Source organism: Silene latifolia, chromosome X (assembly GCF_048544455.1).
Source record: "Silene latifolia isolate original U9 population chromosome X, ASM4854445v1, whole genome shotgun sequence".
Lineage (NCBI taxonomy): Eukaryota > Viridiplantae > Streptophyta > Magnoliopsida > Caryophyllales > Caryophyllaceae > Silene > Silene latifolia.
In genome coordinates, this window is record NC_133537.1 from 192,110,338 (window position 1) to 192,137,048 (window position 26,711).

The following is a 26,711-nucleotide window of genomic DNA, read 5'->3' on the forward strand; positions in this document are numbered from 1 at the left end:
TTGTTGTACCCAAGAACTAACCCAATAATAATAAGTATTGACTAATAACTTGTTAATTTTATACTCTTGATAATATTTTAATTTTACTAACTATCTTAGTAAATATTAATGTATGTATACTAACAACTTAGTAGTGATTGATTATTATTTTAGAGAGATGGAGAAAAATGTTCACATGCAAGAATGTAGAGTGTAGAAGTGAGGTAGAGTGAAATGTGAACAATAGATGGAGTATATAGGGAAAGGAAGTGGCGGGTGGAGGTGGAGTGGGGGAGTGGAGAAATTTTGTCTTATGTTTTTTATCTTACATCACATGCAAAACTTTTACATAAGATAAATTATGGTAGTATACAAAATAAGGTGAAATGATTATGTGAGTAATCATCCACTACACTTATTTTACACGGTCCACTTGACCATTTACGGGTCCATGTTGGTTCTTATATTTGTCGCACAAATCCGTGTAATTTTTATTTTAAACATCGTATCATGTTTAAATACATCCATAATTAATTCGTCCAATTCACTCCGTAAATATACGTGTACCACTACACATATTATTTACGTACTAATATTAATCACATTAATCAATTAGTACAATTTTAGTAAATTAACAGTTAATTAACTAAAACCCGTTTCCCAAAACTTATTATTTAATTATCGCATAATTAAATAATAACTGCCGCTCCTCGAGTTCGCAACTCGAAATCTCTCTATAAATAATCGACTAACTTTTTAGTCTACAAATCAAGGGACTAAATAAATTGTATCTCATACAATTAATTAGTTGTCTATTGGGGTTCGTTCCTTTAGGTGTGACCGAAAGGGGTCAGTTGATCACCGCCGTCTCACGACAATAACGCCAAACTCTAGTCAGCCAACCGTTATCGATTTACGTTAATCAACTGACGAGGATCAAATAATTAAATATTTGATGATATTCCATTAATGAGATTTATTATGTTAACGTACTATTGTGGAGGACACTTAACTCCAACAAGATTGCTGGATCCTGAACCGACCCCTTAGCCTTCAGTGCCGCAGTCAAAGCCTCATTCATAGATATCAAACGGTCAATCTCCTCTTGGGACATGGTAGAGGGTGTAGGAGTAGATCTCTTTGGAGGCATGGTTCTATAAAAGTAAAAACAAGGCAACATAAGGTTCTACCCGAGTAAAGATGGCTTAACATTTTTTTTAAACATTCTTTACCTACAAAGAGAAGGTGTGGTCAACTGTATCCTTTATTGCCCCTCCTTAGGTTCTCCTATCATCACTCCTACCCCTCAACTATCATAGGTAAAAAAAAAATTATAAAGCATTTATATTGAACTTTTGGTAAAACTCGCGTTTTCAGAAATCAAAGTCAAGCTGTAACATTCAAAAATCACTATTAAATAACCGTTACGTTCTGATAAGGCTAAACTCGTGTCACCAATATCAAAATAAATCTATCTCAATACTAACAAAATAGCTAGTGGTAAGACAGGTATCGAATCCACATGGAGGCTGTAATAATCAGTTTGCTAATATTTAGATCGTCTGAAGGTAACCGATTTCTTGGGGGTTTTGGTTTGTTTGTTTTATATCAACTAAGAGCAAGTAGTTAAAAGGTGTATAACAATAATATTAGAAAGTCTAGGATTTCCGGTTCACTAGGTCAATTATATGGGGTTTCTTAATCAATTGCTAGGTCAATCGAATTATCTAAGGTCACAAGATTGATTAATTCTATTATGTCCTCTAGATCAAATGTAACATGCAATCGCTAATATTAAACACAATCTATTCGATTATCGCAGCCTATATTAATTCTAACCCTGTCGGTGGAAGTATTAATTCGCTACACTAATTACCAAATTCAGGCCTAAATCAATTAATTAGAATAAGAACAATAATCAAACGATAATTCATGTGATATTACTAGCAATCGATCAATATTCCCCTTTCTAATTAACCTAGATCTCCTTCATCCTAGATGAAGAATTTAACTACTCATATTGAATTCAACAACAACAATCAAGATGGATGACAACATAATTAAAGACATGAAATAATAACAATCAATTGAAAGCATAAAACTTGAGTGATTTAATTAATGAAGAATGATTAGTACCTTAGTAATCAACAAGGAAAGATTAAGAACAAGGTATGAATGCTAAGTAAGTTTCCAGCCGTCCAAAAGTAATAAAAAGCGTACCCTAATAAATCCTACGAGTTTAGAATTTATATTACAACAATACATGTTTTAGGAAGTTACGGAAACAAGACCGACAAAAGAGATTCCTCGATCGAGCCCTCATGTTACTCGATCGAGGACAGTTACTCGATCGAGCCCACTGGCTACTAGATCAAGGAACTTAGGTTCCAGCTTATTTTCTTCTTTACTTCTCTTCTCGTCTTCAATTCTCCGCGTTTCTCGTGCTGTGCTTCGTGTATTCCACTATGCCATAACCGCAATGCTCATCTTGACTTGATTCACCTCATAATGCGTCATTTCTGCAGTAAAACATAAAGTAGCGGCAGTATCGAGAATTCACTATAAAAGGCATATAAACGACATAAAAGGCACAAAAACGGTATATAAAACATCATGAAAGGAGTTATAAAAGTGTATATAAAAGTGATACATCAAACTCCCCCAAACCAAACCTTTGCTTGTCCTCAAGCAAAGAAATCAAACCATACAAAAGACAAACATACAAATGATGAATGAATAACTCAGAGCAAATGTCAAGGCATATACAAATCCCAACTATCCATATCTATAACAAAGTAATGACCAAAAATTGTGCCGATAAAACAAATTCAAAGGCACGGGTAATAGAATAACGCAGCTCAACTCAAGATGTGACATGATACCGAGATTCAACCAAATACTTTTCAACCTTGCAAGACAATTTAGTTGGATTCTCGCGGCTTCACTCATGCACTCATAAGGGGTGAGATATATGTAAGATAGAAAGAATAAAGACACTCACTCAACTTATGAAACATGCATGCAATCTAATGTGATAGAAATTTCTCCAACTAGTACGCATTCACAACATAGACCAAGTACATGTATCAAGGACAATAGGGTGGCAAATGGGCAAGGGTATAGAAGTGGTTTTTGCAAAAGGACGTGTGGATATTGTTGGCTAAGACGTTAGTCGCTGCCCTAAACCAACAACCAAATCTAATAATAATAATCACAACCATCCAACTAGAGAAATCATCTCAACGTTGACAACATATGAGAGAATATAAAGACTCTCCAAAAGTGCATTAGACTCTAGTATTTACCACTTATGATCTCCTAACAAAACCGATGAAGCAATTCTTTTTTCTTCTTTTTTCTTTCTTTTTCTTTTTCTTTTCGGAATTTTTGATTTTTTTTTTCTCTTTTGATTTTTTTTTTCTTTTTCTTTTCTTTGCTTCATAATTCTCTTTTTTTTTTCAACATAGGAGATCAACACAATTGCTAACAAAATTAAAGCTACAACCCACATGACATAAATGTCCCATTCCCAACCAAAGTAGCTAAAATAACATGAGACTTAAGCAACTGCGGCTGTCCCGAAAAGGTAGGCAAATTCTAGATTGTAGCTATGAAATAGGATATGAAATGGCTACAAGGTTCAAACAGGCTAACAAAACAAGGTAATGTATGGCATATTTGAACGATAAGAATCGCCTTTCCCCATGTACTTAATCATATGAACGCGCAAAAAGCTAGGAAACTAATGTCACACTTATGCAATTTGATATTAAATATTCCACAAGGAGACCACACTCTTTAGCCTAAATAACAAATGAGACCAGTTTATTAATGTTCCTGGCCTAGGAAGCTCTAAAGAACTCAGAAATTTAAGTGGTTTACCAACAAAATATAGTCAAATTTACTCGGCAAAAGGCATATTGTGACGGTCAAGACTTGAGTTATGTGCTTTTGTTTATCGTAGCTAACATGTCAAAACAATGTATATGGATAACTTAATGAGATTCAAATGCAAAGACAAAGCAAATTATCATCATTGCTATACAATTCACCCAGACTCGACCTAAAATAAATAAAAACATGTTTTTGTATTTTATAAATTTTTCAATTTTTATGGATTTTTTAATTTTTAAGCACACAACAATAAATAAAACACATAACTGAAATAAAGCACACAACAGAAATAAATACTCTCCCCCAAACCTAAATGTTACAGTGTCCTCATTGTGACATCTACAGCATATCAATCACACAGAAAATCCAGCAATCTAAAGGACACTACTAACAAAGGGAAGAGGGAAATAAGAAATACAAGAAAATAAATACAAATTAGGATAGTACCAGCTGTGTAGCAAAAGCTCCCCTAAACCAGCTAGAAAGTGAGGGATGTAGTGACCAGCTGTCACAACTGCGCTCCATCATCATCATCAATGCTGCCTCATCAAAGCCATCTATCTCCTCAAACATGGCCAATAACTCAGGATCCTGAACACGGCCTCCACGGCCTCTAGCATGGCCACCTCGTCTACCACGGCCTCTAGTACGACCACCTCCAGGAAAAGCTGTTGCAGCAGAAGTAGAAGCTGCAAACTGGCCAAATGGCCCTCTCTGTGAAACAGGAACACCAACATCCTCTGGAAATACACTGGTAGGCTGGTGAGGATGAATGGGAGTGTAAAAGGGGCGACCCAGAGCACCATACTCCATACTAAACTGCCCGTACTCCGCATGGGTCACACCGTAGAGGTGGAAAACATGTCTCTCATCGCCAGGTGTGGTGTAGAAACTCAGAGTAGTACTAGTGTACTGACCTCCCCCAGAAATAATGTTGGGAAATATGTCCTCAACAACAGTGCGATCACATGATTTAAATATCATTATTAAATCTCATTACAAGAATACGGAAGGGATGATACATTATATATATAGTCAACTGGTCCACACATATCGATAATGATTGGCTGGCTAGAGTTTGACATTACTGTCGTGCGACGGTGGTGACCAGTTGATCCCTTGAGGTCACACCTAAAGGACGATTCCCTTAATTGAAAAGGTTAATTAATTGTATGCCGATACAGATTAATTAATTCCTTAAAATTGAACAAATTATTATTATAAGAGAGAAAATGACATCTTATTCTAATGTGATTAAATAAGATTTTATTTAGTAATTTAAGAAGTTATATTACTAAAATTAATCGGTGTTTGCGAAACACGCGAGATGAGAATGATAAGTCAGTTATAATTTCAAGAGGTTGTGAATTATACTAACTAGTAATTAAATGACCATTTTATGAGAAAGTAATTTTATATTACTAGTCAATTTGTTAAATATGGTTTATTTAATTTGTAAATGATATTTAATTTGTTAAATATGCATTTTAAATTAAAACATAACATAAGACATATCACATGTCACATGACATACAATTGTACAATTGACAAAAATAAAATGGACTCCATATTACACTATAGAAACCGAAATATTGGAGGAAGTATGGGTGAGTGGGTGTTTTGTTTAATGGATAAATAAAACACCATGATTACCTACAATGTAGGGTAGTCTTACACACATTACTTAATAAGAACAAAAGTAACAAAGAAAAGACCATGCATTGGTCATGTATACTCCCCTCCACCGGTTTTGTATGTAGAAGATAGAGAATTTATTTCTCTTAATTTTTCACTCATTATTCATTCTAATATTACATGCAAAAGTTCATGTATTTTTCCTCTCTTCCCTCTCTTTAATCTTCATCAAAAAGATGAGTTTTTGATTCAAATTTGTTCAAAAGATTACTAAAATTATTAATGTAATATATGAGTATTAGTAATTAATTTTAAGGTAAACCACAATATAAATATCTAGTACATATTAGTTTGTGGGTTTAAGGGATAGTCTTGGGTGCTACTAATTGGAGGGCTTCTATTTTGAGGTCATGTATGTTCATCCAATATTGGAAAGCTCAAGAACTAACACGAAGGAGATCTTGTTGGTGCCCATTTGACCGAAATTCATATGGTGAGAAAGTGATTTCTTCACTTATTTATTTTAGTTTGCATGCATAAGATCTAGAATTTATTTTATGACTAAATAAATTTGAAACATATAAGAATATATTGTATAATGAGATATAGATTTCTAACAAGCGGTATCATGAGCACAAGGTTGTTTGCATGCAAATCGGTTATAGTTTTTCCGAGTTATACGATTAACATATAAAACTTGTAAATTTGTGTTATTATGATATATCACGAAAATAATTTATGCATGTTAAAGTTTCTGATCCTAAAATGTATTTAGGATATTTTTGTTAATTTATGGATTTTATTGTTCATTTTATATAAAATTGGCATTAAAATGTGATTTTTATGATAAAAATGTCATTTTTGGACGAAAATTAGCTAAACTTCGAATTTTCAGGTAGTTTTTGGATATGTTTTCACATATATTATTTTTAGTTGATCTGGAAATGTTCATAATTTGTAGAGTTCTTATGCTCGAAAAATGGATTTTTCATGTCAAAAATCGAATTTAAATGAAAAATAGGTTAATATGAGAAATATTTCGAATATTGTCATAGAAATTTAGTAGGTTGTCACATGCAATTTTACAAGATGTGTGTAAAATAATAGGCTATAATGAAGTCTTCATGCATGATTTATTGATTTTTGATGAAAAATAGCATAAATAGTGACTTAATTAGTAAATAATTGCTAAAACATACTCCATGACTAAGTAAAAACGTCACATGTTGCATTTTATTATCTTTTTCAGATCTGAAATTGAAAAGTTAATGAATATAATTTTTCTCATGTTTTTATGATTATAATTGATAAATCCGATAAACCGCAACATTGTTTTTCCCGATAAATTTCGAAATTTTTAACCTAAGTTTTTGAACATTATGAGTGTCATGGTATTTTTCCAGAATGTTCATGAGTTTAAATTTCAAATTTTGAATTTATTTGAAATTTTTGTGATTTATTTGAAGTTTATACCATTTTATTATAATTTTAAGTCCATTAATGAACAATTTTAGAAATATGAGTTAATTATGGTCAAGTAATTAGTGAAGACTAATTTTGAGTCCTAAGAGGTTAGGGTAATTAACTTGTGCATAAATATGAATTTATGTAATTATTGTGATTTTAAAACGTTGAATCACGCAAATCCGTAAAAACCGTGTAATATACGATATTGGCTCCTTAAAGACGATTTAGCATAAAATTGGGCATGGTCATACATATTATAATGCTGCATTTTATTTATGATTGTCATAATTTTATTTTATGTAATTTTTGAATTATGTAATTTTTACTTAGTATGGCCTTAGTTTTAATTGATATTACCCGAAATGTATGGGAATATCGATTTGGTTGTAATTTATTGTGATCTCGTATCACCGTTTTGTAATTTAATTGATTTATTTTATTTTAATTACAAATGTATAATAGGAAATTATGTAATTTATTATGTAATTTATTTATTTCGGAGTTCCTTGAAGACGGTGTCACTCAAGAAGGAAATCCATTAAAGACGGTGTTACCTCGAGATGCGTGCCTCAACCGAAGTTCAAGGGACCAATGGAGTTGGTTTCCGAATATGTAATAGTTAAATAGTTTTTCTATTTTAGGAAGGCCATACTAGGATTATTTTATTTATGCTTTGCATTTTATTTATATGTCGCATGCATCGCTAAATCGCCATAATTAAAACATGCATTGTCATTTTAATCGAGTTTATCGACCGTGTCAATTACAATTATCGAAGTTCACCGCTTTAGTTCACTTAAAACGTGATAGATAATAAATTGACATGACCTCTCGCTAAAAATAAACAATTGAGACTTAGCCTTACCAAAGAGTAGAAACCATGAAAACCTATTTCGTGAGGGAGTGCGCTCGGCCACATCGGGGTACAAACCTTGTTACGTAGGGGAAGTGGGTGATAAATGTCTATCCACCGAATTCATGTTGATAAGGGATGTATCGGCCACACCGTGCCCAAGTTGATGTGGATTTGGATCATGGACACATTTATTCGAAATTTGGGTTGAACTCAACAAAAGGTTTTTTTTGATAAGGGATGTATCGGCCAGACCGTGCCCTTGTCGGATGTGTTTTGGGCTAAAGATAAATGTTAATGTAATTTTATCGACCAAGAGTTCTAAAAGTAGAATCGATTAAAGAGTTAATCCACCGAGTTATATTGATAAGGGATGTATCGGCCACACCGTGCCCAAGTTAATATGAATTTGGATCTTGGAATCATTTATCATAGTTGGGTAGAGGTCACTATGTAAATGCTATACTTGTTTACAAGAATTATTATAACGATAAATGTTTTGTTTTTATTATTCCGTTGACGTATTGTTCTATTTCTTTACCACAATTCATATACGATATCATTTCGTTTTTTTTCTTAATTCAAATCTCCATTAAAACATCGTAACTAAAGACAAATATGAATTTGCTTCTAAAACCTCAAATGAACCATTGCTAAGGATCTCTTGTAAAGAGTATAGATTAAAGTTATTCATTATCAAACAGGTTTTTGATTCTTGACTAACATATCTACTTACAATGAATTGTTTCTTATATGCTTAATTAAGTACCTTGAAGCGATAAATTGTTTTGGTAATTAGATTTGTCAGAATTCGTAATTGACCAAAATAACGCAACCACTTCAATGAAAGTTTTAAGACTAAAACGAACAAATGAAGAGTAATCTTCATGAATTCAATTTTGCTTCTCAAAGTAAAGACTCATTGAAATGAGTGGGAGCATTCTCTTAAATCGTTAAGATGAGGACGAGGTTCAAGAAGTAAAGATTATAATGGAATTGATACAAGGTAATGTTAAAAGTAAAGTTGTTGAGAATAGCGATACTAAACCTATCAATCCCGACCGATAAAGTTTCCACTGTCTTAAATGTTGGACACTAGAAAGGAAACTACCCCAAATTATTGAAGAATCAACAAGTTAGTTGTGGGACATCTAATGGGACCTTCTTCTTTAAATGTTTATTTGATTAAACATAAATTTTGCTAGTACTACTACGTCAATATTAGAAACCAGTGGTGGTTTTCATCATTATGTTTGATACATAGGATGATTAGAATATGACGACTAGCAACAATGAAGTCGAGAGATAGATTCATTGTGTACTTAACTAGTTTTTGGGTTTGGAGTTGTACTTAATTGTGACTATTAAGTACATAAACTCTAAATAAGAATACAAACTTGTTAAGATACAAAAGAGGTTTCACTTTTGTGACCCTATACACCATAAGTTGATGTATGGCTAGCCCATTATCAAGGTGATTATATTCTAAACCAAACTAGAATAATATATCATGAAGATGATGCAAGACTCAAATTGGTAACCCAAGATCAAACCTTAGATTCTGGAATGATTAACGCAAAGAGTTATCGAGTACTCTTGAAACCATTAGATCTTATGGTTTATGCGTATCTTGTATTCAAAGCAAGATATCTCGTGCCTTTTGGTTGAAAAGGAGATCGAGGTTGTAAATCATCGATCCATAATAGGTTGATCATTATCTCTTACCAACGATTTAAGTTGACACTAATATGTTCACTTAATAAGGTAAATAGAGAAATCTTTGAAGAATTTCAAAGAGTTCAAGAAATCACGATTTAATCGCGATGGGATTATCAAAGTGAAGACTTTGATATAAGCCAAAAGAAATGTGATATAGTATCACAAGTTAATCTCTCTTAACACACATTATGGGATAATGTGTGGTTGGATAAGAAATCAAACGCTATTCGATATGGTTTGGACTTCAATCAAGTTACTTTGAGTTACTTGATCCTTTTGGGGATTTTATCATTTTGTCTAAATTATTTTTCCACTAAATCGAATCATATGAAATATGAAATGCTAAGGGTACCATGCTTGTAAGTTTTCACAAGAAACAAATGCTCATTTTTCCCTTTTCAATTATCACGAGTACACCGTGTTTGTGGCTCGTGAAGCTGTCTTTCTAAAAATACAAGTTTATTTCTAGAAGACAGAGTGGGAGAAAATTATTAAAGAGCCCACAAATAATGTTATGTCGCAAGAAACTGGTCTTTCTTGGCTACATGAGATGTTTTGTAAGATGTTGTTTCTTTAAAACCTAGGAGGTTAAATTCGTCACTTGTTAAAGATGATGAATTTATGCTACTTTTAAGAAAGTAAAGAGCTTATAACTTACAAAAGAAATTGTTTGATTCAAGTTGATTACTTCTGGAAAGTAATAAACATATGACTTACATGAGAGTGTTTAAGTCACAACTCAATATAAGGCTTAGAGCCATGAAAATCCGAAATAAAAAGGCTTGATTAGTGACAAAGGGTTTTGCACTAATAAAGAGAGATTTCAAAGCTTGATTGGGAGCAAAGTGTTTTGCACTAGTGGAAATGCTTAAGTCTATTTGGATCTTCTTAGGGATTGTGCTTCATTATTATGAAATAGATAGCAAGTGAAATCTAAAACCCACTTCTTCAATTAGAAGGAATGTATTCAATACATGTCTTGAGTTTTGTAGATTCTTGCAATCCTAAGATAATGTGAAACTTAAGAGAGGATCATAAGTAGGACATCAATGAGTTGGAATCAATATTTTGATCATGTGATAAAACATTTCTCGATAAGTCGAGAAATTGTGTTTATACATGAAGTTTACTGGGAGTTACAGAAATTTTAATTAGTCTTATATGTGAATGACATATTGATCATTGTGAATGATTTAAGACTTATGGAGTATTATAATACATCTTTAATATCTAGATTTATGAAGATAAATCCTCATGATATTAGCGTTAATAAGAAGTCTTATGTTGATAAGATTCATGACTAGTTCAATTAAATTGAACATATTTGATTGATTCCATTTGCTTCTGCTGCCGGATCAATTAAATGAGTAATGATGTATAACACTTCATATACTTTGAGTATTATGAGTTGTTTTCAAAATCGAATTCAAGTAATCTTTACCAAGTAAGCCATAAAGATTACCCTTAAGTGCTTGCAGAAGCATTAAGGAAGCAAAGCAAAGTGTTTATGATGCAATTTTGTGTAAGGGTGTTACACAAGTGACAATTGACAATTGAGATTGCACATGGTTTCTTACAAAACCATAATAAAAACACATTAGGATGGTTAAGATACCATTGTGGCTATGTTAATTAAGAAGTAGATTTTCTAGAATCGTTCTAGGTAATAAAGAACAATGAGAAATGTTTACAACGGAAATTGAGTACACTTGCAATCATGAGAGGTGCAAGAAGGATGCGTCCCGCACACTGTGAAAACAGTGGGAGCTATTCTAAGGCTAGAGGGCCTATGTCTTGATTGGATCTCGACACGTACTCATAAAGTTTTGTAATGCAAATGTATACATTACAAAGGAAAACGAGTATGTAGTAAGGTTGAGTAAGGTACAAGAAGTTGATAAAACCTACTAACCAAAGCTTTCTCATAGGCTTAACATGATGAGTCATGTCATTTCAATTAAACTGAGATGAATAACTACATAAAAGATCAAATTAGATTATAGAATATGAAGTAGTAATCAAGCATTGACTATTCATATGTGATAATCGCATTTGTCGTTTGAGTGTTACTATAAAACTCTTTTATTATACTTTGTTACATCCAAACGGGTTGTAGAGACAACATTGAACCCCGTTAAAGTGAACCTGGATTAACATGGTATTAGCCCATAGTCACTTGTATGAGGTGACGTCTCGAAGTGACTAGAGTGTGATGCAATTGATGGCAAGTTCAAGTGCCATAGAGTCATATGAGATGACTAGTCGATCACATAGGCAGACTGTTAGGAACACTTTGTCGGGCAGTGACCGCTTATAGAGTTCTGGCAAATTCATAAAGCCTGGTCGTGGCGAGAGCTACTATAGTATTCTAATGAGTCGATTCTTTTGACTAAAGACTGTTCGCCTAAGATGGCACGAGTTCGATTAACTTTGATTTGTGTTACTACGACCTTCGTAAATGGGGTCAAATGGGCATATTTTGGGTTATGATGGCTGTGGCTAGTCGAAGGGAATAAGTGCGATAGGAATTGTCCACCTCCTTGTCAGGGTTAAAACAATATCTCAGGGCCACTCGAGGAGTAATGAACTGGAAATGCGTGGCCACGCTCGGAAGGTATCTATGATAGATAAATCCGGTCAATCAGTTATTCTCCAGATCGAGGAAACCACTCTCGATATGATCACTTGCAAGTACGACCCGAAAGACACCTTGCATTGAGTGGGAGATAGTAATAGGACAAGAGAATTGGTGACGCACACTTGTCGAGGACAAGTGGGAGGTTGTTGGGAAATATGTCCTCAACAATAGTGCGATCACATGATTTAAATATCATTATTAAATCTCATTACAAGAATACGGAAGGGATGATACATTATATATATAGTCAACTGGTCCACACATATCGATAATGATTGGTGGCTAGAGTTTGACATTCATTCGTCGTCTTGACGGTGGTGACCAGATTGATCCTTGAGGTCACACCTAAAGGACGATTCCCTTAATTGAAAAGGTTAATTAATTGTATGCCGTCTGATTAATTAATTCCTTAAAATTGAACAAATTATTATCATAAGAGAGAAAATGACATCTTATTCTAATGTGATTAAATAAGATTTTATTTAGTAATTTAAGAAGTTATATTACTAAAATTAATCGGTGTTTGCGAAACACGCGAGATGAGAATGATAAGTCAGTTATAATTTCAAGAGGTTGTGAATTATACTAACTAGTAATTAAATGACCATTTTATGAGAAAGTAATTTTATATTACTAGTCAATTTGTTAAATATGGTTTATTTAATTTGTAAATGATATTTAATTTGTTAAATATGCATTTTAAATTAAAACATGACATAAGACATGTCACATGTCACATGACATACAATTGTACAATTGACAAAAATAAAATGGACTCCATATTACACTATAGAAACTGAAATATTGGAGGAAGTATGGGTGAGTGAGTGTTTTGTTTAATGGATAAATAAAACACCATGATTACCTACAATGTAGGGTAGTCTTACACACATTACTTAATAAGAACAAAAGTAAAAAGAAAAGACCATGCATTGGTCATGTATACTCCCCTCCACCGGTTTTGTATGTAGAAGATAGAGAATTTTATTCTCTTAATTTTTCACTCATTATTCATTCTAATATTACATGCAAAAGTTCATGTATTTTTCCTCTCTTCTCTCTCTTTAATCTTCATCAAAAAGATGAGTTTTTGATTCAAATTTGTTCAAAAGATTACTAAAATTATTAATGTAATATATGAGTATTAGTAATCAATTTTAAGGTAAACCACAATATAAATATCTAGTACATATTAGTTTGTGGGTTTAAGGGATAGTCTTGGGTGCTACTAATTAGAGGGCTTCTATTTTGAGGTCATGTATGTTCATCCAATATTGGAAAGCTCAAGAACTAACAAGAAGGAGATCTTGTTGGTGCCCATTTGACCGAAATTCATATGGTGAGAAAGTTATTTCTTCACTTATTTATTTTAGTTTGCATGCATAAGATCTAGAATTTATTTTATGACTAAATAAATTTGAAACATATAAGAATATGTTGTATAATGAGATATAGATTTCTAACAAATAGAAGTGGCCTCCATCTTCTCCCACAAACGCCGCTGTCAAGGCGTTGTTGATACCCTCATGAACCCTCACTTCCCTCTCAACGACTGGGTCAAAGTGGTAACCAAAGTGGGGAATGGGTGCAACAGAAGGAGGAGGAGGCTGAGGCTGGTAAGAACCAGGCAAATGAGTGGGAGGTTGACGACATTGTCTACGACGCCCACCAGTGGTAGCTGTAGTTCTAGAACGAGGTAGAGTAACCAGAAGCTCATCTGGAATCAGATAGGTGACAGGTGCAGGTCTCGGTCTTGACTCACTCTCCTCAAGAGGTGCGATTGCTGGCAAGTGATCATTAGGCAAAAGAATATAATAGTGACCACACACCTTCCAATAGTGATCCTTTCCACTAATAACATCAATATAAGAAATGCCACAGCGTAGATAATCATCATCTACTACAGGCTCAGGGTCCTCCATAGACTCATAGGGATCATCTCCCTCAAAATCATATAAAACCCTAGCAATACGAGTAACAATGGCCCCGCAATCCAAATCCGCATATTTCCCAGTCATGCGGTCAAGGGCCTGGCATACAAGTGTTAGTGGAGAGAATTGGAAGGTCGCTTCCTGAAAGGGGTTAAGGTAGCTAGCCAAAATCAAGACCTCTAAGGAGGAGGCCTTACTTCTATCATACATCCCATACAACAGATAACTCAAATACCGCAAGAAAAGCCTAAGACAAACATGTTGTACGTCAAGTAAAGCCATAGAACTCACATCTACATCCGCAAAACCCGTAAACAAAGGAAAGTATCGGACAACAGACAACCCAGCACCATTATATAAGTCTCCATCAGAATTTTTATCAATGCCTAATATCTCAGAAAGTCGGTCAAAGGTTAAGGACCGTTCAACATTAAGCAACCTAAACCGAATCAAATGTTGCCTAGGAAAGTAGACATATGAACTAAGAAATTCAAGAGTCAAGGCACGATAAGATTGTTCGTGCAAAAGAAAGAGACACTGCAACCCAACCTCAACAAACATGCCAAACATGATATCATCAATTTTAAAAATTCGCAAGATCTTACGATCAACACACCGAGTAGGAAGCATAGTCTTAGACATTAATACCACAAATCTGTCCCGTTGCTCCTTGTCCCGAAACTTAATAAAAGGAAATTCGTCGATCGGTAGTAACTCCTCCTCTTCCTCCTCGGAAGACACCACTACCTCCGGCTGGTGAACGGGAGCGCGCCTCTCCCGTGGCCTATTGCTACCTTGTCCACTAGTTGACATATCTGTAAAAAGACAAGTATACAATCACAAACCAATTTAATTGCCCAAAACAGTTCACGTTTTTAAGACCACATGGGTCGGAAAATTCGATTTTGAGGCTGAAAATCACACATAAACCATCGAAAAGGCAAGGGAATTGCAATTATATAACAAAAAGTGAAGATTCCAAGCATAAGAACACAATTTCTAACCAATTTAATGCTAAAATTCAACCCGGATTTTATGAACCCTAATTCCCAAAGTAGCAAATTAGGCTTTTAATTCAACAAAAAAAAGGGCTAATGAGCAAGGAAATAGCAATTGTATATGAGCAATGGATAATTCAAGGCAATAAACACAATATTTAAGCAATAAAAGACAGAAAGTTTCGGACCAAAAGAGGGCAAAACGAGACTTACTTGAACAAATAAGAGCAATGAAATTCACAAATAAGCACAAAGGAGTGATTTAAATCACTAGCAAGCATTTTTTCTCAAATAATAATGAAGATTTAGTGATGATAATGAAGTTATTGAGGGAGGAGAATGAAGAATAAGGGGAGAATGAATAAACCAAAGTGACAGAATGAGTAAGTATGTTAGTAATAATATGAGAAAAGAGGAAGAGAAAAGACCGGTCTAAAACGCGGAACCGGGTTCAGTTAGGTTCCTTGATCGAGCCTACCCCGTACTCGATCGAGGCACCAATTTCAAAAGATGCCAACTTTCGACATTTGAGTTTTTAATTAATCCTTTGATTCCTCGATCGAGCCCAAGCTTCACTCGATCGAGCAAGGTGGTTCCTCGATCGAGCCCACTCTTCACTCGATCGAGGCACCAAATGGCAGCCTCTTTCTCACAAATCCGTTAATGTAAGTCATTGAAATCCGTCATTTGCTGCGAAAATACTTGAAATTCATTAAATCCTCTCCCTCACATCACTCAAAACATAGAAATAACATAATTAAAAACGATTAATGAAATTTTAAAATCCTAAATTACAAAATATTACAATACAAATTCCGAGCTGCCTCTCGGTAGCGCTAGTTTAAGCGGACCCGTACGACCGTATTACCTCATCAGTGAGAGGAATCAATGGTAAAGAGGTCAACGACCTCTATTACCCCAATATGAGCACCTTCATAGTAAATTTTCAATCGTTGCCCATTCACTTTGAAAGTCTCACCTTTGTTAGTTTGCAGTGTAACTGACCCAAATTTGTTCAATTTAACAATAGTGAACGGTCCAGACTATCTAGTCCTTAGCTTACCTGGAAAAAAACACAAACGAGAGTTAAATAACAATACCTTTTCACCAACATGAAACTCCGTTTGCAAAATATGCTTGTCATGCCACTTCTTCGTTCGTTCCTTGTATACTTGAGCACTATCATAGGCATTCAATCGAAACTCATCAAGCTCATTCAACTGCATCAATCTTTTCTCACTCGCCAGTGAGGGATCCATATTCAGCTCCGTTATGGCCCACATAGCCTTGTACTCAAGCTCCACAGGTAAATGGCAAGATTTGCGATAGACTAAGCGGTAAGGTGATGCTCCAATTGGCGTCTTGTATGTAGTACGGTAAGTGGTCGGAGTATATTCTTTCGGTTACTTGTCGTTAGGAGCACCTAGACCAAAACACAATTTATAACTTCACAAACAACTCTACAATTATTAAAGACGCAAGTAAAGGTCGGATCCCAAGGGACGGGAATTGAGATGAGATTTCTATTGCAACTAGTGGTGTCTTAAGGGGTGTCACAATTGGAGTTTGATGTAGAAGATCACTAAACTAAATAACAATGAAAGTAAGCAAGCAAGATGAATTAAAAGGGATGTAAACAATTGATAAAAGGCACTAGGGTGTCATGGGGTCATAGGGGATTCATGGGAATTGATCATACAAACATATTCTCAAGTTATAAGCAAGCAATTATTGTTGTGATGGATCGAGTTGGTTTATATCTTACAATCCTTGGAAAGTTTGGGTCCCGGAGCCGAATCGATTAGATTGTACAACACCTACAAGTCGACTTAGTGTTCTCTACTCAACAACATGCATGGTCTAATGAGACTCGAGTTGGTTTATGTCTTACAAGTCTCATTGAAAAGATAGGTGATGGGTAAAAAATGCAAGGATTCATAGGCTCGCATTTCATCAAACATAACATGTGCATAAGTTGAGATCACAACAAGCAAGCAAATAAACTATGAAAGCATATTAATTTAAGCATGAATCATCCCCCATGTTGGTTTCCCCTAATTACCCATTAACCCTAGCTAAGGAAACTACTCACTCATTATCATGTTGAACATGCTAGCAAGGTTGTCAATCATACCAACAAAGTGAAACATGATGAATAAATAAAAGGGATTAACAATAATTAAAGAGGGATTAAGAGAATTATACCTACTAATGATTCCAATAATAAAGCAAAGAATAAAAGAAGTACTTGAGGCTTGATTGAGAGGTTGTCAATCTCCCAATAATAACCCAAATAATCTTCAATTACCCAAAATAAAGGATGAACAAGAGAGAGATTAAGGAAATAAAACTTGTATTAAAACTTGATTAATTGTTGATTACAAGATTAAAGAGAGATTTTATTGATATTTACTACTCTAAAGATTGCTAAGAAGAACATGCTCTTCTAATTAGACTAATGGGGTATTTATAGTGGGGATTAGGTGCATGAATTAGGGTTAACTAAGGGCTTAAATGACGATTAAGTCCCTTGTTGAGGAAACGCCGGTCTTTTTGGAAAGACTCCGGTCTCTAGAAAAAGATGTGCATCCTTCCTTGAAGCTTGAAGAAGACGAAATAGGTCTGCCTGGGAATCCGGGCGTCTTTAGCACGGGACGGGCGGATTTGGTGGTTTCTGCCCGGGCGTCTTGGGGGTGAAGACAGGCATCTTCTGGAGTTTTTACCCGGGCATCTTGGTGGTGAAGACGGGCGTCTTTAGGGTAAGACGCACGGATTGCTGGGCAGTCTTGTTTCTTCTTCTTTTCTTCCTTTTTCTTCATAAAATCCTTGGGGATTTCCTCGGGGATGCAAGGATCTTTTCTCATCATTGCCCATCTACTATAGTATGTACAAAGGCCTTCTAATCTTGTCTCTCCTTGATGCTTGGTCATTGAATTCAATCAATTTAGCCTCATTTTGCCATGAAAATGCAAGGTTTGCACTCCTTTCCTACCAAGGGATCAAAACCTCAAAGAATATGCAAAACAAAGGACTAAAGACAATAAATGACCCAAATATGCACTAAAAAGCATGGGAACAAGGCTAATTCGGGGACTAAATATGCTCTAATTATGGTCACATCAAATATCCCCAAACCGAACCTTTGCTCGTCTCTAGTAAAGAGGTGACAAAGATTAGGACCATTATTTAAACTAACCTAATAACATAGCCGATATGAGACAATTAGCGGGTCTCACTCCGCCCCTTCAACTCACAACAAGACAACCATGAGGTAGGATGCCTTCTTGCAAGGCAAGGTGGATCTTGCCAAAATGGCGACACATCTAAACATTAAGCACACAAAATCAAGTAATGGATGCATCTACAAAAGAATAGCCACTTTCCTCATCTAAGTGGCGGAAATCATCTACAAGGGAAGCAATTCAAGGGTACACACTCCTTCATAGATGCAATTTCTTCAAACTACTAAGCCTAGAAGGATACCAATAAATCACCTCCAAATTGTGTCAAGCTAGGGTACCTTTGTCCTCAATCGTTAAATGCTTTTGTCAAGAATAGACTCCCTATGGTGTTAAAAACACTGGAGGATCGCGGAATTCCCCCTCTTGCCTAGACAAGAAGAAGGGTCGTCCCCTCTCTACCATGCACAAAAATAGATACGATGGATAAAGGGATCGATAAATATTTGAGTTTCACTTTGGGAGTTTGCTTTTGTTTTTGTTTTTCCCCCCAATTTCTTGTGGCATTTGACATTTGAGAACACTTTCTTTTGCCATTTCTTTTGATTTTTGGCATTTCAACACTTGACAACTTTTTGCATTTCTTTTTGAACATTTTCAAAGTCACCCCATATGTAACGAGGGTGGCTTATATTTGAAGCTTTAGGAGTTCTATTTTTGCTCCTCTTTTCATTTGATGCATTTTGCAAACTTTCTTTCACTTTTCATTTCATTGAACTCAAATCAATTTCTTTTTGTGCCCATTCCCTTTGATGACAAAAAATGTGGTAGAACATGGATGATGGATGGATGCATGGTTTCAAGGGTCACCTTAGAATAAACGGTAGCCAAGGAGTTATCACACCACAAGGTACTCTTGACTAGGCCTTAATTCATGGGTCAAAGGATACTAGCATGACACATCCTAGGGTGTTTTACAAGTATTCTAACAAGCAAAGTCTTAAGAAAAAAAGCATCTACTAGGGCCTATATACACTTGTCAAGCTTCCCAAGTAGACGGTTTCGCAAAATTTCTCTAACATGCAACTACATGCCATGATGCAACTATCATATAAACATCCTAATGCAAATGATTCTACCAACTAATATGACATATAAACTAAATGCAAGTTCTAAATTCACATTGTTATACCGCATCAATCAAAATAAAGCCACATAGTCATTAACATAAAGAGGAAAAAGGAGATTGAAAAGATCATACCATGCGGTCTTCAATATCCTCATGTCTCGGATGTGGCGTAGTCGATCAATGTGAAAAAGGATAAAAAAAATACAATATGTACAACAATATATACATGACTACACTACAAAGGAAATGAACTTGTTTTTGGTTTTTCAATTTTTTCAATTTTTTATGGTTTTTCGAAATTTTTCAATTTTTTTGGATTTTTGAATAAAAGTCAAGTTAGAATTCCCCATCCCCACACTAATATGGGCATTGTCCTCAATGGCTAAAATGATGGGAAATCATGCAAGCGTGATGCATGAGTTCTACTCTAAATGCAAGCTACACTAATCTACACTACATGATGCATGGGTTTTTGTTTATGACGGAGAGCGTAATTTAGATTACCTCCCGTTGCGTATGCATGTACTTCCCCAAACCGAGTTAGACATTATTTCTAATGTCCTAAAGTTGGGGTAGTTCATGCACACAAGATGCAATGCATGAAACTAAATTTGTCATTTTGGATTTTCAAAAGTGGGAACAATGAAATAAGAACACCTCAATGGGGCCGAGGTGTTAGTCCTCTATGTTGATAGGACTCTCCAACCATGATCAAGATAAAGTAAATAAAACAAAGAAAGAAGTAGGCAAACCTCAAGAGGGTAGGAGCCTCCAAAGCTTGCTAGTCTTCCACCATATCATCATTATCATCATCTTCCTCAATAGAAGTGGACTCATCACTACTTCCCTCTTCACTTTCTTGCTCACTTTCTTCATCATCCTCTTCTTCTTCTTCTTCTTCACTAGCCTCTTCCTTAATGCTATCATCAACAACCTCATCACCGACAACCTCATCGTCACCCGGAATCTCACCCCTAGATGCACTTGGAAAGAAGACTTCCCTATCCGCCCAACTAGGCAAAGGACATGAAGGATCAAGTAGTCCTTGCCTAGCTAAATGAAGGAGGGGTGGATATTGGGCTAAGTAAGCATCTTCCCGATCCTTAAAAGCTTGCTTGTGTATCTCTTGCATAAGTAGAGTCATGTAGTCATTGCTTTCTTTAACACCTTCGGGTTTGAACTCTTGGTACTTGAATGGATAGGGTGGTGTGACAATGGAAGAGGAGGGCATTTCAATTTCACCCCTTTGTTGTCGGATGATGTATTCGGCTTCTTTTGAGAGGGAAAGAAGGTAGTTGGTCCAATGGACACTCAAACGGTAAATCTTGGAAGGCAAAGTAAAAGATCTAGCCTCATTGGTGAGCCACCCATACTTGGTGTCAAGAGGTTTATGAGTGACCCACTTGTACTTGTTAATCATGGCATCCATATCAATGAGATGACCCCCCTTTTTCGCCACATACTTGCTATCCTTGTTGAAATTCGGATCAAAATACTTAGCCAAAAGAGTGACTAGACCTCCATTTACAATAACGGTGGTGCCTTGCTTTCCAAAATCAACATTTAGCCATCTTTCCACCAAAATCCTTAGAGAATTGTAAGGCTTGGTGAATTCCCTTTCAATATTTAAGGCCGACTCAAGAAGAACACAATCGAGCTTGGTAAAGTGGTTGGTGTCTTTTCTTGCAATGATGGTATTCCCGATGACCTTATGCCACACTCGAATGCCCGGATGGTGGACTAATAGAGCGCGACTAGCATGATAGTTCTCAAATTTCCTTCCGGAAATCGCCTCCCAAAGAGAAGCGGGGTCATACTTTCCGGGATTCTTGAAATAACTAGGTGAATCACTAAGACCCAATGCTTTACCCAATTCATCAAAGGTGATGCGCCTACTCATATTAGCTAGGCGGAACTCGATGTTTTCTCTTGTCTCTACCTTAGTAAATTTCAAAGAACTCAAGAATTCTAAGGTAAGGGAGGGGTATGTCAATTCTTTTGTAGCAAACAATTTTCCCAACCCTATGGCTTCAAAGAAGGCTTTGGTTTGTTCAAGGACACCCAATTTGTTCAAGGCATCTTCACATATAAATTTGGTGGATAGAAAGGATTTTCTAGCATACTTGGCAAATGTTTCCCTATGGGAGTTAGAAATGAAAATTACCTCCGGATAGTTCGAAAGTTGAGCAATTTCCGGAGTTGTTGATGTTGTTGCTTCCAAGGGAGGTTGTTGTTGTTGCACTTCCAAGTTTGAGCTAGCTACCACCATAGCCAATGAGGCTTTCTTTGCTTGAAGACTCTTTTGTCTTGTTGAGAGTGCCTTTGCCTTAGGTGCCTTTGTTGCTCCTTTTGTCCTTGCCATTGATGATTTAACCAAGAAAAGAGTGAAAATATTCGATTTCCAAGTATACCCAAATCGATTTTAAGATGAAAGGCTTTGCCTTTATAATTTCAAAAATCGACTCAAAGGTTGAAGATTTTGCTTGGTTTGATTTTTTTGTTGAAAGAGGAGTGATTAATTGTTGTTAAAAGGAAGTTTTGATTTGATTTTGATTGAATGTGGTTGAGGAAATCTTGTTTTGGTGATGGAGAGGATGAGGGTTTTGAGTTTTGGGGTTTATGGGTAGTGTTTTGAATGAAGGAATGAAGAAATGAATGGGGGATGAGGTATTTAAAATACCCGAAAAGTTTGAAATAGCAGGGGAAGACGGGCGTCTTTCCTTCGGGACGCTCGGATTCTGCCTGTTTTGGTTTGAGAATTCTTGCCTAAAGACGGGCGTCTTTCAGTAAAGACGCTCGGATTGATCAACCGCGGGACGGGCGTCTTCTGCTGAAGACGGGCGGATTCTCTTCCAGGACGCTCAGATTTATCAACAGTCCCAAAATTTCAAAATTTCAGCTCTGATGGCCGGGCGGATTTTGACAAATATGCCCGGATTGCCTGAAGACGGGCGGATTCCCATGAAGACGCTCGGATTCTGCCCCTTTTACCCGGATTCAGTTCCATCCGCGTACTTGCATATCCCGTGTCATTTTTCATTCTTCAAATCCCGTGTTCTTCATTGTGGGGGCACTACTAAGGCATGAATAGCCTAGGCAATTGCTATCCCCACACTAAGCTAAAGCACTACACATAAATTAAAATCATTAGTCCCTCCCTCACTTCTCTCGAAAATGATAATTATCTTGATCAAAGCATAAAAATCAAAAAATGACAAAAATGCAATGTAAGAATTAAAATGCGAGTTAGGGAGTTAGAAATATTTACAAATGGTGGTTTAGGGAGGACGCCACCAAACTCTCATCCTTAGTGAGATGTCATGGGGGCATGTCCAAGGTGTTGTTGATGTTGCTCAACACCTTTAAGAAGTAATCAAAAGCTTGTTCATTATCATGATAAAGATCTTCAATAGATCTTTGCCCTTGTTGTCGGTCTTGATCGATAGCATTACCAATATAGGGATTGAAAATCCCTTCAAACTCATCGTCCTAAAGACCACAAACTTCATCTACTTGATCACTAAAGGTCTCTTGAGTTGACGGAGATAACTCTCCCACTTTCTTGTCTTGGCCAATGAGGCCATCCTCTTCATTGCTTGACTTTGGTGAGCTTTTCAAGCTCTCTTTGTTACAATTCACTTGCTCTTTGAATGGAGCATCTTCAATTTTCTTCTTCCATTGGAATTCCGACTTCTTCCTATCATCCTTCCGGCTATAATGATCAACCATAAAACATGGTTCATGCAAACGGGGAGCTCTCATGGTCTTGTCAAGATTGAAAGTTATGCTCTCATCTCCCACTTCTAGAGTGAGCTCTCCATGCTTCACATCAATCACCGCACCCGCGGTGTGTAAGAAAGGTCTTCCTAGAATGATTGGAATGTTGGAGTCTTCTTCCATGTCAACAATGACAAAGTCCACCGGGATGAAAAATTTCCCAATTCTTACGGGAACATCTTCCCATATCCCTAATGGTGTCTTCGTCGATCTATTGGCCATTTGGAGTGTGATATTGGTGCATTTAAGCTCTCCCATCCCCAACCTTTTACTCACCGAGTACGGCATAACACTCACACTAGCCCCTAGATCACATAAGGCTTTGTTGATCGTGGTGTCGCCAATGGTACACGGTATTGAGAAGCTTCTCGGATCTTTGAGTTCTGGAGGTGAACTCCCTTGAAGTATTGCGCTACTCACCTTAGTGAAGGCGATAGTCTCAAGCTTCCGGATTGACTTCTTTTTTGTGAGGATGTCTTTCATGTATTTTGCATAGGCCGGCACGTGATTGATTAATTTCGTGAAAGGAATTGAGACTTCCAAATTCTTCACAATTTCCATAAATTTTCCAAGTTGGTCATCAAATTTGGGCTTGGCTTGACGACTCGGAAAAGGAAGTCTAATCACAATGGGCTCCTTCTCCTCGACCTTGTCTTCATTTTTCTTTGAAATTTCTTTTTTTGATGGTTCTCCATCCTTGGAGTTTTGCACAATTTCTTCTTTGTCACTAGCTTCCACAACTTCATTCTCAAATTGCTTCTTCGGTGCTTCATACCTTGTACCACTCCTCAAGTGAATGGCACTAACCATTTCATGTCTTGGGGGATTACTTTGAGGTGGTAATTGCCCCTTTTGTCTTTGTGAGCTTGAATATGCTAGTTGAGTCAATTGGGTTTCCAATATTTTGGTGTGAGCTAGGATGTTGTTGATGGTGGTTTCTTTTGCTTGACTATCCTTTTGCAATTGAGTGAAAAACTCTTGTTGATTCTTTTGCATTTGGAGGACCGCTTTTTGAACATCAAAACCTTGGTCATTTTGTTGATTGTATGGAGTTTGATTTTGGTAACCTTGATTTTGGTTGTAAAAGAGTCTTTGATTTTGGTTTCTCATGGGAGGTGGGGTGTATGTTGGTTGAGGGTTTTGAACATTTTTGCTTTTGTATGAGAGATTTGGATGGAATTTGGTGTTTTCATTGTAATAGTTTGAATAAGGGGTACCACTCTTGTATGCTTGGAAAGCATTCACTTGTTCATTTGTTCCCCTACATTCATTTTGGTCATGTCCCAAAGTTCCACAATTCTCACATATCCCACTTGGGATTGATGAAGATGTCGTCATGGCATTAACATGATGCTTTGGTGATTTTGAGGCTTCTTCAAGTCTATCCATAGCTTTTTCAAACTTCAAATTGATGGTATCAATGTGAGCACTAAGTTGAGCACCCAATTGAGTAATGGAGTCCACTTCATGCTTTCCTCCTCTAGTAGCCTTGCGAGGTCTACTATATTGTGAGTTATGGACCGCCATTTCCTCAATTTTGTTCCAAGTTTGATTGTCATCAACTTCGGTGAACTTTCCATTTGATCCCATGTTGAGAATGTTCCTTGAATCTTCATAAAGACCGTTCCAAAATTGTTGTACCAAGAACCACTCCCTAAGTCCATGGTGAGGACATGAGCGACAAATTCCCTTAAACCGCTCCCAAGCTTCATACAAAGATTCTTCATCCCTTTGCTTAAAGCCCGTGATTTGATCTCTTAGCATGTTAGTCTTTTCCGGTGGATAGAACTTTTTGTAGAAAGCTAGAGCCAACTTCTTCCAAGAATCAATTCCGAGAGTAGCCTTATCAAGGCCTTTCAACCATTGTTTCGCGGTGCCAATTAGAGAAAAAGGAAATAAGACCCATCGAATTTGGTCTTGAGTTACACCGGTTTGAGAAATCGCATCACAATAGTCACAAAAGGTTTCCATATGAGAATGAGGGTCTTCACCAGGCATCCCCCCAAATTGGCTTCTTTCGACTAATTGGATAAATGCGGATTTGGCAATAAAATTTCTGGTTAGATGTTGTGGTGTGGGAGTACCATTGGGTAAGTTCTCCTCGGTGGGTACGGAATGTGATGAAAACTTAGGCATTATGGGTTGATTTTGTGTTGGATTTTGTGTTGGGTTCTCCTCACCTTCTCTTGCAAAAGGGTTGATGAACTCAATAGTATTTGGTTGAATATTTACAACCTCACCAATACCTCTCAAAGCTCTCCTAGCAAGTCTTCTATTGGTTGTCAAAGTTCTTTCAATTTCGCGATCAAAGGGTAACAAGTCACCTTGTGACCTTCTAGACATGCAAAATATCAAACAACTCGAAAAAAATTAGAACAAGCCTTGAGGAGTTTTAATTCCCCAAGGCAAAGAAAGACACAACTAATAACAATATAAGAAAATCTAAATCAAGTTAACACCATCCCCGGCAACGGCGCCATTTTTGGTCGGAGTATATCTTTTCGGTTACTTGTCGTTAGGAGCACCTAGACCAAAACACAATTTATAACTTCACAAACAACTCTACAATTATTAAAGACGCAAGTAAAGGTCGGATCCCAAGGGACGGGAATTGAGATGAGATTTCTATTGCAACTAGTGGTGTCTTAAGGGGTGTCACAATTGGAGTTTGATGTAGAAGATCACTAAACTAAATAGCAATGAAAGTAAGCAAGCAAGATGAATTAAAAGGGATGTAAACAATTGATAAAAGGCACTAGGGTGTCATGGGGTCATAGGGGATTCATGGGAATTGATCATACAAACATATTCTCAAGTTATAAGCAAGCAATTATTGTTGTGATGGATCGAGTTGGTTTATATCTTACAATCCTTGGAAAGTTTGGGTCCCGGAGCCGAATCGATTAGATTGTACAACACCTACAAGTCGACTTAGTCTTCCGTACTCAACAACATGCATGGTCTAATGAGACTCGAGTTGGTTTATGTCTTACAAGTCTCATTGAAAAGATAGGTGATGGGTAAAAAATGCAAGGATTCATAGGCTCGCATTTCATTAAACATAACATGTGCATAAGTTGAGATCACAACAAGCAAGCAAATAAACTATGAAAGCATATTAATTTAAGCATGAATCATCCCCCATGTTGGTTTCCCCTAATTACCCATTAACCCTAGCTAAGGGAACTACTCACTCATTATCATGTTGAACATGCTAGCAAGGTCGTCAATCATACCAACAAAGTGAAACATGATGAATAAATGAAAGTGATTAACAATAATTAAAGAGGGATTAAGAGAATTATACCTACTAATGATTCCAATAATAAAGCAAAGAATAAAAGAAGTACTTGATGCTTAATTGAGAGGTTGTCAATCTCCCAATAATAACCCAAATAATCTTCAATTACCCAAAATAAAGGATGAACAAGAGAGAGATTAAGGAAATAAAACTTGTATTAAAACTTGATTAATTGTTGATTACAAGATTAAAGAGAGATTTGATTGATATT

At 36.2% G+C, this 26,711-nt stretch overlaps 1 non-coding gene across 1 annotated transcript; it reads left to right on the forward strand.

The window, feature by feature from the left end:
* The first annotated feature begins 24,856 nt into the window (after positions 1-24,856).
* Positions 24,857-24,963, forward strand: LOC141625815 (small nucleolar RNA R71). The gene has a single exon (XR_012535567.1). It is a non-coding gene; the product is annotated as a small nucleolar RNA R71 (small nucleolar RNA).
* The last annotated feature ends 1,748 nt before the right edge of the window (positions 24,964-26,711 follow it).